This window comes from Mobula hypostoma, chromosome 8, assembly GCF_963921235.1.
Source record: "Mobula hypostoma chromosome 8, sMobHyp1.1, whole genome shotgun sequence".
Classification (NCBI taxonomy): Eukaryota; Metazoa; Chordata; class Chondrichthyes; order Myliobatiformes; family Myliobatidae; genus Mobula; species Mobula hypostoma.
Window position 1 is genome coordinate 119,755,041 of NC_086104.1, and position 14,682 is coordinate 119,769,722.

Below are 14,682 nucleotides of genomic sequence, written 5' to 3' on the forward strand. Positions count from 1 at the left end.
TTTCTGACAGTGAAACACTCCCTCAGTACTGTCCCTCGGACAGTGTAACACTCCCTCAATACTGTCCCTCGGACAGTGTGATACTCCCTCAGTACTGTCCCTCGGAATGTGTGACACTCACTCAGTACTGTCCCCCGGACAGTGTGACACTCTGTCAGTGCTATCCCTGTAACACTCCCTCAGGGTTGTCTCTGGCCAGTGCATCATTCTCTCCCTTGACATTGTGATGCCTGGTGACCAGTGGTGTGCCATAGCACTTGGTGCTGGGTCCTTTTTGCTTATCATCTATATTAGTGATTTGGGGAGTACAGGCAGCAATGTTGATAAGTTCATGGATGACACCAAAACTGGTGATGTAATTGACAATGAGAAATGTTGTCTCTGGTTACACTGAGACCTTGACCAGTGGGCAAAGTAATGGCTGGTGGAATTAAACTCAGGTGTGATGTGGTGCATTGCAGGAAGCTAAAACAGGACTGTATACACACAGGTAAATAGTACGATCCTGGAAAGTGCTGTAGAACAGAGAGGCCAAGAGTAACCTATTACTAGTGATCCAGGTGGAGAAAGAGGTGAAGAAGGTGTACAGTACAGTTGCCGCCATTGGACAGGGCACTGAGTATAAGCATTGGACGCCATGTTACTGTTATATGAGACCCAGGTGTGCCTGCAGTCTGGTTGTTATATATAGAACAGATGTGACTAAGCTGGAGAGGGTTCAGAAACATTTTACAAGGATTCTGCGGGGACTAGACAGCTTCAAGTCAAGTTGAGTTTATTGTTGTCTGCACGCTACAATATTGGTGTATGACAGAATTACTTACAGCAGCATCACAGGCAGAAATCACATATAAATTATACACAACTTCCTTCAAAAGAAAGAATACAATTGGAACAGAAAGAAAGGCACAGTTATAATCTGAACTCGATTGGTTCCCAGAGGAAAGAATGCAGAGATCTGACCTTATAGATATTTTACAAATAATGAAGATCAGAGATAAGAGATACCATGTTGGTAGTGTGATGACTTCGGTAACACTTCACAGTGTCAGCTGTAAGATTGGTGTTTAGGGATAGGGAGAGGTTTAGGGTTTACAGAAAGAGGGGATGTTACAAGGGGCTGCGGGAGGCGGACCTGAATGCAAGACACGGACACTGAAGTACGAGGAACAGGACTAGGTTTATCGAGATAGCAAGGTAAGGAAGAAACGATGCTGAACATTGACACAGGCCCTGGACAAGACTAGGAATCAGGGCTCGAGCTAGGAATTGGACTAGAAACATGGGACATAGACGTGAAACTAGGAACAAGGAGCCTGAACTAGGAACATGGAACTCCGGAACCAGAGCCTGGACAAGGACCCGGAACACGGGTCTTGGTTGGGACTTGGAACCTGGGTCTTGACTTGGAACCGGAACCATGGTCTAGGCTGGGACTTAGGACTAGGATCTTGGCAAGGACAGGACATGGCTACAGGAGAGGATGAGGAACTCCTGTCTGGTAGAGGCACTCCTGGGCTGGGCGAGGCACTGGAACTGAGTGAGGACACGAAGCTCGGATTTGGACAGGACTGGAACACAGCTCCTGGACTTGGTCTTGGAACACCGGAACACAGAGCCTTGGACTTGAGCACCAGAACACAGAGCCTTGGACTTGAGCACCGGAACACGGATCACAGAGCCGGGACCCCTCCTTGGGGACAGGACATAGGGCCAGGACGTACATGGAACACAGAGCCAGGACCCCTCCTTGGGAAAAGGGGTTAGGGCTGGGGCTCTTCTTTGACACAGATATTAAACACGGGGACACAAAGAGACAGTTCTAAACTCAATGATAGGTAGTTCCTTATCTTGGCGTGGCAAGGCTCTGGTCTCACTCCGGCAGTTGAACTAGATGGCAATACAGGCGAGATTGCAGGCAAGGTAGCAGGTGAAGGTAACAGACGAGGATTACAGATGAAGGTTAGTGCCAAGTAACTGTTGAGATAAACTGCCAAAGTAACTGCCATGGATTCAGATGGGAAGGGGAAGAGAACAGTCCAGCTGGGAATCCTTGGTTTAAGAGGTATTTATGTGCCAGCCCAAAATGAGAATCAGGTGCCTCAATTAAGGCACCCAGTGGAACAAGGGAAAATAGGAAAACCAGGAATAAAGAATCGACGGATCGGACCGTGAACCAGAATGCACATTTCATGGACCGGACCATGACAAGGGAGGGGTGTAAGGGTTACAGAGATAGGAAGGAGGCAGGGATTACTGAGATAGGGAGGGTTGTAGGGATCGGGAGTTACAGAGTTTAAGATGTCTATTGAGGCTACAGAGGTAGGAGTGATTTTAGGGTTTGAAGTATGTTGCAAGTATAAGGATGCATACCTATTGGAGTTATAGCGATAATGAAGGGTGTAGGGGTTGGAGAGAGTTCAGAGATAAGGAGAGGTGTTGGGGTTGAAAGGATGAAGGAGCGTAAGGGGAGCATGCAGAAATAGAATTTGTTTAAAATGCTGACTCTCCCAGAGCCAAATGAGAGAGGTAATGATGTGGAAATAGAATTGTAGGTACTAAGATATCCTATCCAGGTTGGTCATTTGACAGAATTTCCCAGATTCTGTATTATCCCTCTGTTTAAATCTGTGAAATCTCAACACAATATTTTCCCTGTGTCTGTATTTCAATGCTTCAGCTCTGTATTTAGACCTGTCTCTCTCACAGTAATGTTCTCTCTCCTCAGCAACCCTGTCCCTCCAACAAAATTGCAGCTCATAGACCTGCCTCTCTGACAGTGAGGTTCTCCCTCAATACTCTCCCTCCTTTGCAACTCCACCATACCTCCCCTCCAACAGAATACACTATCCTCAGATCTGTCCCTTCTGCCTATGTGGAGAGCCCTCAGTACTGCCCGTACATGTTATGTTGCTCCCGTTGAAATTCTACCCAAGTGACAATCAGGAGCCCTGGTCTCTTTGTAACCTCCTCTAACCAACACATGCTTCCCCAATGATGGAAATCATTATAACATCACAAATTCAAAACAGCAGGACATTGGTCAGCAGCAATGACATTATCATGGCAGTTGCCCAGCAGTGTCCAATACTAGTTTCTGGAGTAAAAGTGGACAGTCTCTGTCAGGGCCAATGTTCACTAACTCAGCATCAGCCACTGTGCAAGTGGGAAATGTTGATGAGAACAGTTAAATCAGGAAGTAAAACAAGGAAGTGTCATTCTCAGATATGAATGAAAGTCTAATTATCTTTTCAGTTAGAATGAGTGACATTCATGAGTACAACCTTGATTGCCTCAATTTTTATAACTGATTAGATCTAGTGTTATTCCCTATTTAACCATTTACAGACAAACATCTACTTTCTAGTAATCCTTATGAAACCCGCTTTTACTGAATGTCTCTGGAAAGACAACTCATTAGCCCCTCGCTATCAGCCACTGAACTCTGGCAGCAAGAAACCCACCTTTCCTAGGATTCGTACTCTCGGGTGTATATGACTTTGGTCCCGCCAAATCTGGGAGGTTGGAATGTTTTGCCCACCCAAACTCCGGATTGTGTGAAGGCTGTGTGATTTACTGTCCCCAATATTTACTCATCAGCAAGAAATAACAGATCGTACACCGCATACAATTATAACTAAAGAAGTATATTTAAGAATATTAACTTAAGCAACCAGTTATTCAGAGAAAGAATAAACAAAAACAAATAAAGTTCATTATACTTAAACTGTCACATATGCACAGTGGAACTCAACTCTTTAAAAAGCCATTGTTTTCAATGTACACACTGCACCCACTGAATGTCACTCGAAATCCATCTCAGACAAACGGGCTCTCCCACAAGAGTATTGGTCCTTCCTGCTTGAAGCTATTCATCTGCACAAAGCACCTTGTGTAACAGGGATAACATCCTCAGCCATTTTCCCTCCTTTTTGCTCCCAGCTACCGTCAACCAGGTCCTCCCCACACCAGAACTTTTTTCTCAATTCCACCATCCTGATTCGCTGACACCACACTCCTAAGTTGAACAACAAAGCCTCTTTTCTCAGCTCAAACCCAAACAGGCTACTCTTAGAGTACTACTAAAATGAAATACCTACAGTATAGCAGTAAAAATCTTAATCAGGGTGTACATCTAGTTCGTTAGGAAACTAACTGAATTCCTACTCTTATGTTTTATGCTTAGTTTCAGATTCAGTTCCAGGTCAGTATATCTACAAATTTAAATTCAACACCAAATATACTTATATACATCTTAACTCCTTTCATGGCAAACATCACAACTTTTAAATGAAGTAAATCTCATTCAGTCACTTATCAAACTCTCTTGCAAAAATAATCAGTTCTTCCAGAAAATCAAATTCAGATCTTTTGAAAGAGAAATAAACTTATATATCGAACCATATTAAATCCGCTGCATCTTGAAATATTTCATTCCCGCATTGGTTCTTCGATCTTGGGCGGCTCATAATTTTGTTTCTTCGTTTGCTGGATGAAATAGTGGGTTATCCATGAAAAGTCAATTTTTTCACAATACTTACACACAAAAAAACTGACCAAATCCCTCAGTATGTTTTAACAGAACTAATTCCCGGTACACAGTAGAGTTCTTGGAAACTGCTGTCTGCTGATATTGTCTCTACCCAGAGGTTTAACCTGGAGGATTTCCAGTAAGCAGGGTGGAGATACTAACTACTAATTCCACTTTTAACAGTTTTTATCTTTAGTTAGTTTCTAATAGTCTGCTGTATCTTGGTCACTTCCCACACTTCCGTCAGCCATGCCTTGTTCTTGCACAGCTTATTTTCCCCCAAGTTCTCTTTTTTAAAAAAGTTCAGTACCCTTGTTTACTTCCCTGTACAAGTGGAACTTTATAACATTACAGTGATGTTGTGGGGATGGAAATGGACTCTCTGACGGTGGTGTCTGAAAAGAGGATGCTGTCTAATGTCTCCCATCCACTACATAATGTACTGGGTGGGCACAGGAGTACATTCAGCCAGAGACTTATTCCACCGAGATGCAACACAGAGCGTCATAGGAAGTCATTCCTGCCTGTGGCCATCAAACTTTACAATTCCTCCCTTGAAGGGTCAGACACCCTGAGCCAATAGGGTGGTCCTGGACTTATTTCCTGGCGTAATTTACATATTACTATTTAAATATTTATGGTGTTATTACTATTTATTATTTATGGTACAACTGTAACAAAAACCATTTTCCCTTAGGATCAATAAAGTATGGCTATGACTATGACTATCTTGGGTTTAGATTAACCTGGGTTACAGAGATAGGGGGTGTAGGGGTTACTGAGACAAGGAGGGGAGGAGTTTACAGAAAAATGTGGGCATTGAGGAGTTGGAAAGCTAAGAATATCTATTGCGATTATAGATACAGGGAGGGGTTTAGTGGTTGGAGGGTGTAGCAGATATAAGGATGTATATCTATTGGAGTCACAGAGATAAGGAGAGGTGTCAGGGTTGAAAGGGTAAGAGAGAGTAAGGGGAATATGCGGAAACAGAAGATAAGACACAGAATTTAAAAAATGCTGACTGTGCCAGAGCCAAAGCATGGAGTAAAGTGCAGATATGATGTGGAAATGGAATGATATGTTTGAAAATATCCTGTCCAGGAGGGTCATTTGACAGATCTTCTCAGTATCTGTATTCCAGCTCTTCAGCTCTGTATTTAGATCTGTGTCTTTTACAGTGAGTTTCTCCCTCTATACTCTCCCTCCTTTGCAACTCCACAGTTCTGTGCCTCCAATAGAATAGCCTACCTTCAGTGCTGACCCTTTGGCGCTACTGAAAATTGGCGCCAGCTTATTGGCCATTTTCAAATCAAGAAATAAGTCTCAATATTCTATGAATAACCCTTTTTTCCCTGTGGAGAATTGTGGTAAACGATCACCACAAACAACGAAGAGGCAAGCAAAGGTGAGGCCGATCCGAGGGTCGAAGCATGCACGTGCGAGATGGGGTTGACGTGAGGTCAAGCCATGTTTGAGTAACTGAAGTGAGGTTGAGGCAAGTTCGAGATGGAGTAGAGCAAGAGATGGAGTTGGAGTGAGCAGAGCGGGTAGATTTGGAGTGAAGTTCTCTTGATGCCTGTCCACCTTAACCGGGAGTGAGGTTGAATCAATCTAAGCACTGGAAGGGTTGATTACAGGCTGGAATGTGGGGTCCAGGCCCAAAGCTATCAAAGCCATGGGGCAGAGGTCCCAATCCGGGGAATGACCAAATCTTTGGAAGAATTGAAACACCAAGCCAGATGGAATGAAAAGACGGCGTGGGGTTTGGGGGTGATGGTTGCTGCCGGTTCTGCTCTACGACTTTTGCTCTGGTCTCCTTGGTGTTGAGGCTGTGTCCTGCTCTGGCTGCTCCATGCTTAGTGTCTGCAAGCTTTGTGATGATTTGCCCCGCTGTGTGATGAACTGAGACTGAGGCTATGGGCCTGCTCCATCTGCTCTAGGATTTGGGTCAATGGACTCAATTGCCATCAGAATGCTGTTGCTTGCTTTATTGTTTGCATGATTTGTTTTTTTTTCCCTCTCCCTGCACATTGGGTGTTGGTCTTTTTAAATTGGTTCTTTGGTTAAATGTGTTTCTTGTTTTGTGGCTGCCTGTAAGCAGATGAATCACAAGGTTGTGCTTTGAACTTTGAAGTGTGTTATTTCAGGTTCACACACGTGATCATGGCACTGCCATTACCTCTATTCCACTGGAGGAGCAGTTCTGAGGCAGTGTGACAATAACAGGGGGCCAGCACTGAGAGAGTACCATGTCATCAGAGGGGCAGTCCTGGGGGAATACTGAATGAAAGTGGGTGCAGGAAAAAGAGTGCTGTGCTGTTCGGGGTTTTACATGGAAGGGGAAAGATGGGACTTGTCAAGGACCTGAAGGTGGTAAGGGGGATGCAGTGGCTGGAAGGGATTAAAAAGATAGGAGAAGTGTAGGGATTACAGAGATAGGGAGGGGTTTTGTGGGGTACAGAGAGTGGAGCAGGTAGAGGTTACAGAGATAGAGAGTGGTGTAGAGGCTACAGAAATAGGGAGGAGTTGGGGTATTATAGATGTAGGGGGTTTCTTCTTTTATGTTACTGCTAAGGCTAATAAAAATGGCTTATTTGTTATATTAGAATAAAATGGTTTCTTTGTTATGTTAACTGCTGAGAAAGTGCTTCTCTTTCACAACTTGTCTTGGGTTATAATTACTGATAAGAGAATTGTATTCATTTGCTAACCAATTGGGATAGATGTTATTCTTTCTTGCGTTTGTAAGCTATTGTTTGCGCCGGCTTTGAGAGAAGGCGTGATGGGGCCAGAGAGAGGAAACATGATGCTGTTAGCTGGCCGACGGAACGGACCCTGAGCGGGAGTCCAAGGCCCTGGGTCTTCGGCGAGGAGAGGAGACGAGGACAGACTCGTCTGCAGCGTCAGGTCGACCACCGTGGTTGCTCCCAGGCGGCAGGTCGAGGGGGTCGGAGGGGATCGAATGGTGGAAAAAAAACTCCATTAATTGAGCTCCAACTGTTGTGCACGAAGTGGTTAAACTTTGATAAGTTTGGCACCTTTTACTTTTCTTTTATATCTCGATTAATTACATAGTTCCAGTAAGATCTATAAAGTGTAATCATTTAATCGCCTATGGCGTATTGTCTGTTATTTGGCGGGATGGGGTACATCACACAGCATCCACATAAACTTGATTACCCAGTTTGGCGGGGCCGAAGGCTGCTCCCCCTAGACGAAAGCGAGCCGAGCGAGCCTGAGGCTTATCGGGGGCTGCATATGGGGGTTTCGTCCATGGAATTGATTCAGTGGGAAGCTGTGTAATCGCCGTCTTTAAATTATGCATGCTGCGGGAACTGAAAGCTGGTGTGCCTCTGTGGAATTGCTGGTTGTTACTGCATGCGTATTGGGTGGGGTGGCTGTTGGTACCCCGGAGGTCCTTGTTCGAGTTCAGACTAGCGCTGACGAAATGGTGGTAGGACTGCCAGAGTCTATTGGTGCCCTGGGTGAGGCGGGGCAATGGGCTGTCCATACTATTAGGAGAGAGAGAGGAAAGAGTGGTCTGAATCAGAGGTAGTGTCTGCGAGTAAGCGTTCGAGCCATGGCAGGCTCCGCCTGGTTTTTGGGATAATGTCCACCCCTAAAGGGGTGGAGGCGTACGAGGCTTGGGCGGAGCGGATCTCCCTGTCGTTAGATGAGTGGCAGTGCTCGGTTGAGGGTGAGCGGCAGGGATTGGTTGGAAGTTTGGATAGGTGGGCTGTTGACGGTGTTAGAACTGTCAAGTTCAATTACCCCGTAGTGACAGCTGCCAGTTATCTGAAAGCGGGGGGAAATGCGTCTGGTTCGACTGGAAGTAAAATGCAGCGCCTGGGGGGCTTTCCATACCTGCGTCAGGAGATTGGGGGAAAAGCTTTCAGTGTATCTTCTCTGGCTAGGAGGGCAGCTAAATTGCTTGCAGTGCCAGGGAGATCATTTCAGGGAATCAGCCCCTCCCTCAGTTGTTCAGCTGATCAGAGAGGTGTCAGGAAACTTAGTGGAGACCCAGTGGGGAAACGGCTTGAGGTCTCTGAGGAAGCACATTCCCACCAATGTACCAAGGAACTTACGAAAGGAAAAGACCCTATTCCTGAGTGCTTAGAGGGACCACGCCCTCGGGTGTCGTTACGGATAGATGGAAGCCATGCTCAAGCCATCCTCGACACCAGGGCGCAGGTCAAGTTGTTGTACAGTTCGTTTTACAACCGGTGTCTGAAGCATTTACACTTGACAACATTAAGGGCACCGGAGTTTTGGGGTATCAGTGCCAGTGATTATCCGGAAGACGATTATTGGTCAGTGAAACTGCAGTTCATTGGGGCATTGTTTGTGCACTCAGTGTTTCGAGCTGCTTGTGAGGACATGTGTAGCATCCTTGGGCCGGTACCGATTTAAACGGGAGCCGATTGTGGTACTGGCCTGGGGGAAGTAGCTGAGGGTGTGGCCCTCAGTAGACGCTCCGAAATACCAGAGGGAGGGGAGTTGACTGCTGAAGACACCTCGGTGAGAGAGAGGTCGCGGTGATTGGACCCTGCAGTCGTGGAAGACATAGGTAGCGTGTGTGTGGATTATAGGACTCAAACCAGACGCACTGTCGTTGACGAGAATAAGGTCCTGAGGACCGAAGACGCTATGGTCTGTTTGTATGGTGCGACGTGGTTTAATGTGCTGGGTCTGAGGAGTGGATGTTCCCAGATCCCGATGAGTGAGGCCGACAAGGAGAAAACGGCCGTTATAGATCCCCTAGGATTCTTCCGATCCAAAAAGTTGCCACGGGGTTCATCCGGAGCCCCTGCAACCTTCCCGCGGGGCATGGGGAAGACCATGGGGGATGTAGAGGAGTTTGGAGTTTTGGCGTATGTGGATGATCGCCTAGGGTTTGGATTCACCTTGGGGGACTATGATGTGAGGCGAGTGCCGGAGCCCTAGACAACCATTGAAGAATTGGAGTTCACGCTCATCAAAGTGGAGATGGGGAAACGGAATTCCGAGCCGAAACTGCAGTTATGTACTGATAAATTAATCCAGAGAGACGAAACAATGACCTACCCTCGAAAGGATCGGCAGTAACTCAAGAAATCGATCCAGAACAGATTGGAAGAAGCTAGTGGTGTAATTGCGTCCCAGATGGAGATGGACACGAAGCGTGAGTCCGAACTTGAGGAGTCAGAGAAGAAGCTGACGTCTCGATTGCCGGAGGCTGAAGAGGCTGCAGAGGCCGTCCAGGCTAAGTGCTTCAGTTTGGAGAAAATCAAACCGCAGCGACTGATCGAGGAAATGAAGAAGAATATGGATGTGTGGTACATGCTGCCTTTCGCTAACTTCCCCTTGATTGAGGAAGAGACTTTTGGCTTTTCTCCCAGTAAGTCAGGTGTAGTGGGGAGGGTTAGCTGTGGACAGCCTGGGTTACTGCAGGACCCTGAAGGAAAAGAAGTGGGGCCCTGGACACGGGGCAGGGGGCGTCGAGTTGCAGTGGGGGCGTGAGTGAAAGATTGAGAGAGGATTTGGCAAGCAGACCCGAGGTATCCCCAGTAATGTCCGAGCCTGAAGGGTTTAGTTGAGGGGGTACGGAGGACTCGGAGGATTAGGAAACTCCCAAATAGGTTGGCCTATGTAGCGCCCGTGGAACAGGGCGTAAGGTCTACTGTTTGGGGAGCAATGTCACCGTTTGTATTTGGTTTGGGTTTTGGTGTCTGCAGGAAGGGTTGACGAGTTATTTAGAAGTCATGAGGACATTACTAAATTTGGTGGGGGAGAGTGTAAGGTATTTCTTCTTTTATATTACTGCTAAGGCTGATAAAAATGGCTTCTTTGTTACGTTAGAATAAAATAGATTCTTTATTATGTTAACTGCTGAGAAAGTGCTTCTCTCTCGCAGCTTGTTTTGGGTTATAATTATTGATAAGGGAATTGTATTCATTTGCTAACCAATTGGGATAGATGTTATTCTTTCTTGTGTGTCTCTATTGTTTGCGCGGGCTTTGAGCAGAAGGCACTATGGGGACAGAAAGAGGAGACGCGATGCTGTAAGCTGGGCGGCGGAACGGACTCCGAGCGAGAGTCCAAGGCCTAGGGTCTTCGGCGAGGAGCGGAGATGAGGACAGACTCGTGTGCAGCGTCTGGTCGACCACCGTGGTTGGTCCCAGGCGGGTCGAGGAAGTCAGAGAGGATCGAATGGTGGAAAGAAAACTCCGTTCATTGAGCTCCAACTGTTGTGCACGAGGTGGTTGAACTTTGACATGTTTGGCGCCTTTTACTTTTCTTTTATATCTCTATCAATTACATAGTTCCAGTAAGATATATAAAGTGGGTAATCATTTAATCGCATAAGGTGTATTGTCTGTTATTTGGCGGGATGGGGTACATCACACAGCATCCACACAAACTTGATTACCCAGTTTGGCGGGGCCGAAGGCTGCTCCCCCTAGACGAAAGCGAGCTGAGCGAGCCTGAGGCTTACCAGGGGGCTACACAGACATGGGGAAGAGTGTAGGTATTACAGTGATAGGGAAGAGAGCAGGAATTACAGAAATAAAGAAGGGTGTTAGGGTTACAGATATAGGGAGGTTTGCAGGGATGGGAGGAGTGATGAATGGAAGGATGTATATTTAGGTTACAGATATATTCGGGGTTGTAGGGTTTGGGGGAGTCACAGAGGGTACAGAAGGTAGAGTGTTTTATGGGTTGGAGGATGTTGTAGGAAAAGGATGTCTGTCCTGTGTGGTTAAAGAGATAATGAAATGCATAGGGGCTGGAGCAGGTCAGAGAGATAAGGAAAGGTGACAGATTTGGAAGGTTGAGAGAGGGTTATGTGAGTATGCGGAAATAGAAAACAAGAATTTTTAAATGCTGACTGTGCCAGAGCCAAATTAGAGAGTAGAGATCAGGTACAACGTGGAAATGGAATGATAGGTACTGAGATGTTGTATCCAGGACAGTCATTTGACAGGTGTTTCTGTCCTTGGACTCACTTTACACCGCACGCTGTTGGAGCAGTGCTGCCAGGATAATTAAGGACACGACCCACCCAGCCAACACACTTTTCGTCCCTCTTCTCTCCCGGAGAAGGCTCAGGAGCTTGAAGACTTGTATGGCCAGATTTGGGAGCAGCTTCTTTCCAACTGTGATAAGACTGCTGAACGGATCTTGACCTGGATCTGGGCCATACCCTCCAAATATCCGGACCTGCCTCTCCGTTTTTTTGCACTACCTAACTTTCCATTTTCTATCTATGATTTATAATTTAAATTTTTAATATTTACTATCAATTTGTACTCCAGGGAGCGGGAAGCGCAGAATCAATTATTGCTGTGATGATTGTACATCCTAGTATCAATTGTTTGACGACAATAAAGTATAAAGTATGTTTCCAGTGTCTGTATTTCACCTCTGTTTAAATCTGTGCGCTCTCAATACAAACGATATTCCCATTGTCTGTATTTCAGCTCTTCAGATCTGTATTTAGACCTGCTTCTCTCAAGTCCTGTTCTCTGATATCTCCCTCAATACTCCCCCCTTCTATGCAACCCCTCAGATCCAGCCCCCAACAGAAGTTTCCAATACCAGTCCCTCTCACTATGTGGGTCTCCTTCAACACTTTCCCTCCAATGCAACTGCGCACCAATGCCACTCTAACAGAGAAGCCTGCCCTCAGTGCTGCTCCTTCCCCCTGTGTGGTGAGCCCTCATTACCGTTCTTATATTTTATGATGCTCCTTTGAACTGATACCCAAGTGGTTCTGTGTGACAATCAGGAGCCCTGAACCCAGTTCTCTTTGTAAATCCCTCTAATCAAAGTATTGCGTACTGGAAATGGGATGTCAAGTTGAAGTTGTATGAGACATTGGTGAAGCCTAATTTGCCGTTCTGGTCACCTACTCACAGGAAAGATGTAAACAAGGTTAAAAGAGCACAGAGAAAATTTACAAGGATTTTGCCTGGTCTGGAGGTCCTGAGTTATAAGGAAAGATTGAATAGGATAGGACTGTATTCTGTAGAATGTAAAAGGTTGGGAGGAGATTTGATAGAGTATACACAATTATGAGGTGTATAGACAGGGTAAATGACAGGAGGCTTTTGCCACTGAGGTTTGGTGGGACTACAACCAGAGCTCCTGGGTTAAGAGTGAAAGGTAAGGTTTACGGGAACATGAGGGGAAACATCTTTACTAAAGAGGTCATGAGAGTGTAGAATCAGCTGCTAGCATAAGTGGTGCATGTGAGCTCGATTTCAACACTGAAAAGAAGTTTGGATAGGTACGTGGATAGTAGGGTATGAAGGGTTATAGTTTCAGCACAGTGCAATGGGACTAGGTGTTTCAAATGGTTTCAGCATGGACTAGATGGGCTAAAAGGCATGTTTCTGTGCTGTACTTCTCTATGACTCTAACCAACAAACGCTTCCCGAATGACTGAGATCATTAGAACATCACATCAACAGAACAGGACATTGGTCAGCAGCAATGGGTGATCATGGCATACCATACACTGCAGTCTCCAGTTCTAGTCTCTGGAGTACAGGGGGCAGCCTCTGCCAGGGCCAGTCTGTGCTTTCTCAGCATCGGGCACTGTGCAACTGGAAAATGTTAATAAGAATGGTTAGAACAGGAAGTGCAAGAAGGAAGTTCCATCATTTCAGTTTTTTGCCTCTGGTTCACCCTTGTGATCGTGGCACTGACGTTACCTCTATTCCAGCTGAGGAGCGGTTTTGAAGCAGTGTGACAATGGTGGAGGAACAGCACTGAGAGAGTACCGTACCATCAGAGGGGCAGTCCTGGGGGGAAGGTGAAGTGAAAGAGTGCTGTGCTGTTGGGAGGTTTAAAAGCACTGAGAAAGATGACACAAAATATCTGAAAGGAATTCAACAGATAGGAGGGGTATAGAGGAAGCAGAGATAGGGAGAGGTGTAGAGGTTACAGAGATAGAGCAGGATAGGGGTTTGCAGAGATGGGGAGAGGTGTATGTGTTACGGAGAGAGGGGTGTAGGGGTTACAGAGATAGAGCAGGGTAGGGGTTACAGAGATAGGGAGGAGTGTATATGTTACAGAGAGAGGGGTGCAGGGGTTACAGAGATAGAGCAGGGTAGGGGTTACAGAGATAGGGAGGAGTGTATATGTTACAGAGAGAGGGGTGCAGGGGTTACAGAGATAGAGCAGGGTAGGGGTTACAGAGATAGGGAGGAGTGTATATGTTACAGAGAGAGGGGTGCAGGGGTTACAGAGATAGAGCAGGATAGGGGTTACAGAGATAGGGAGGGGTGTATGTGTTACAGAGAGAGGGGTGTAGGGGTTACAGAGATAGAGCAGGGTAGAGAATACAGAGATATGGAGGGGTGTCGGGTTACAGGGATAGGGAGGGGTATTAGTGGTTACAGAAATAGGGATGGGTTTTCGGCAGTACAGAGATAGGGAGGGGTGCAGGATTTACAAAGATATGGAAGAGTGTAGGGGTTACAGATATATGTATGAGGCATGGGTTAAAGAGATAGGAAGGGGTGTAGGATTTACTGAGATGTGGAGGGGTACAGGGGTTATAGAGATATGGAGGTGTGTAGGAGTTGCAGAGATTGGGGAGGGTGTAGCAGATACAGAGATAAGGAAGCATGTAGAGGGTAGAGATAGGGAGGGTGTAATGGTTACAGAGGCAATGAGGTATGTATGGGGTACACTGGTAGGGAGGGTTGAAGTGGTTACAGAGATACGGAGGGGTATAGGAGTTTCACTCTCCACTCTCTGTATATTCATGGCTGTGTGGATAGGTCAAATACTATCTATAACTTTGCTGATGATACAACCATTGTTGGTAGATTCTCAGATGGAGACGAGAGGGTGTACAGGAGCGAGATATGCCAACTGATGGAGTGGTGTCGCAGCAACAACCTTGCACAATGTCAGTAAGATGAAAGAGCTGATTGTGGACTTCAGGAAGGGTAAGATGAAGGAACACACACCAATCCTCATAGAGGGATCAGACATGGAGAGAGTGAGCACTATTAAGTTCCTGGATGCAAAATTCTCTGAGGACCTAGCCAGGTCCCAACATATCGATGCAGTTATAAAGACGGCAAAGCAGCGACTATACTTCATTAGCAGTTTGAAGAGATTTGGTATGTCAACAAATACACTCAAAAAACTTCTGT

At 46.1% G+C, this 14,682-nt stretch overlaps 1 protein-coding gene across 2 annotated transcripts in view; it reads right to left on the minus strand.

Moving 5' to 3' along the window:
- LOC134350886 (myeloid cell surface antigen CD33-like) overlaps positions 1-14,682 on the minus strand; it is a 59,919-nt gene that overhangs the window by 24,052 nt on the left and 21,185 nt on the right. The window contains exon 1 of one of the 2 annotated variants that reach the window (XM_063056681.1): positions 4,402-4,622. The exons of the other annotated variant lie outside the window; for it this stretch is intronic. The gene's annotated coding sequence lies outside the window, so the exon portion shown is untranslated. Of the gene's footprint in view, positions 1-4,401; positions 4,623-14,682 lie in introns of those variants that run through there. 2 annotated transcript variants of the gene reach the window in all.